Source organism: Lathyrus oleraceus, chromosome 7, assembly GCF_024323335.1.
Source record: "Lathyrus oleraceus cultivar Zhongwan6 chromosome 7, CAAS_Psat_ZW6_1.0, whole genome shotgun sequence".
In the NCBI taxonomy this organism is placed as follows: Eukaryota; Viridiplantae; Streptophyta; class Magnoliopsida; order Fabales; family Fabaceae; genus Lathyrus; species Lathyrus oleraceus.
Window position 1 is genome coordinate 539,620,305 of NC_066585.1, and position 2,273 is coordinate 539,622,577.

Here is a 2,273-nt window from a genome sequence, read left to right on the forward strand (position 1 = left end):
TATGACTATGGGATCTAAAGAAAGCTTCAAAGAATATGCTCAGAAATGGAGAGATTTGGCTGGCAGAGTCAAACCCCCTATGACTGATCGAGAATTAGTGGACATGTTCATGAGCACACTGACTGGCCCATTCTACAGCCATCTATTGAGGAGTTCCTCATTGGGTTTCACTGAACTTATATTAACAGGTGAACATGTTGAAAGTGGCATTCGAAGTGGGAAGATACAGGCGACTACCTTTGATCCTCCGGAGACTCCTGATGTCATCACTGCCCCTCTGCCTAACCATGACGAGACTGTTAATGCTGTGGAAGATGCTGATAACGATTGTGACCTGGATAGCTGGATTTTCCCAACAATTGGTGACAGACTCAATAATTGGAAGGCTGAAGACACTATCCCGATTTCCTTTAGTCAGGAGTAATTGTTATGGCTATTTTAGTGTTTCAAAGCATTGTGTCTATACCCGGGGCATAATAGCTAATTTTAAGGGTTTGTCATTTCATAAGCATATTCATATTCAATAAATCAATGGACTTTTTGCATTCAAATATTGCACTCTTTATCTTTCCTGTCATTTTTTCAAACAAGCTATGTTTTCTTGCACACACTCACATAACAAATTGCATATCCATATCCACTCTGGATCCTGTTGATAATAGTTCTACTACTGTCCATTATGACTTTGAAAATCCGATCTACCAAGCCAAGGACGGAAGCGAGGAAGATTGTGAAGTCCCTGGAGAACTTGCCAGACCGGTACTACAAGAAGAAAAGACCATACAGCCGCATGAGGAATCAATTGAAATTGTAAATCTGAGTACTGAAATAGACAAGAAAGAAGTCAGAGGTTTCTTGGGACACTTGAATTACATTGCCCGATTCATCCCACACTTGACTGCTACCTGCAAACCCATCTTCAAATTACTAAAAAAACGAAAAATCAAGAGATGGGAGGGAATGATGAATGACAAAACCAAGAAATATCTCCAAGAACCTCCAATTCTGATGCTACCAGTTGAAGGAAGACCTCTAATCATGTATTTAACCGTGTTAGAAAATTCAATGGGGTGCGTGTTGGGGCAACATGACGAGTCTGGTCGAAAAGAGCACGCAATATACTGCCTTAGTAAAAGGTACCGACTGTGAAACAAGATACTCACAGCTCGAGAAAGCTTGCTATGCTTTGGCTTAGGCTGCTCGCCGACTAAGACAGTATATGTTGAATCATACCACTTTATTGATTTCTAAGATGGATCTTATCAAATATACATTTAAGAAACCTGCTGTCTCCTGAAAGAGCTATCACTGACAATGGTGCTAATTTGAACAACAAGATGATTACTGAACTCTGCACGCAGTTCAAAATAAAACACCATAATTCCGAAGTGGCGACTTGGTAATAGAGTGTATCATTCTACCACAAGGTGATTCCAGAGGCAAATGGACTCCCGCAGACGAAGGGCCATTTGTAGTTAAAAAGGTATCATTCGGTGGAGCCATGATGCTTGCTACAGTGGATGACGAAGACCCCCTACATCCGTGAACACGGACATAGTTAAAAAAATACTACGCATGTACACCCGGCAAGTCGAAAACCTGAAAAGGCGGCTTGGGCAAAAAAGGGTATCCTGGTGGACTGAAAACCTGAAAAGGCGGTCCAGGCAAAAATTAGGGATTAAAGCGTAAGACTATGTCCCGTTCTCAGTCAGCTTCAACCAAGTTCCAAGGACTGAACAAGCCAATCGCTTCTATCCGACAACAGGAGATGAGACGCTTGAAGACATAATGACAGTAGTGGAATTAAAATCAATAGGACCTTTTCTGCATAGCTTTCTCTTTGTTTTCTTGACGATTTCCTCTTACTAGGATTTCTGTCTCCTTGTACACAAATTGCCTGTTTACAGGCCCTCTTTCAAAATCAATACAATTTCATTTCCAAAAAGATGCTTTTGTTTTACCTTTTCTGTTTTGTTTGCGTAAACGTCCATTGATTTACTTTGAATTGATTTATGCATTTGAATATGATCAATGTTTACCAAAAATGCATGCCTAGAATAGTAATAGTAATTACTACACGACTTCAGGATCGAGGAGAAGGTCTAATCACGCTTCCCAATGAATCCGTTGCTAATTCGATTCCCCGGCAACGCCAGTTATTCCCCAGAAGAAATTGGCATCACTAGACTGGTCATCTCTTCTACCCCCAGCCAGGCTCTGTTGAATATCTCTGCCATCAGATAAAAGTCAAATACCCCTAGCTAAGGAAGGGT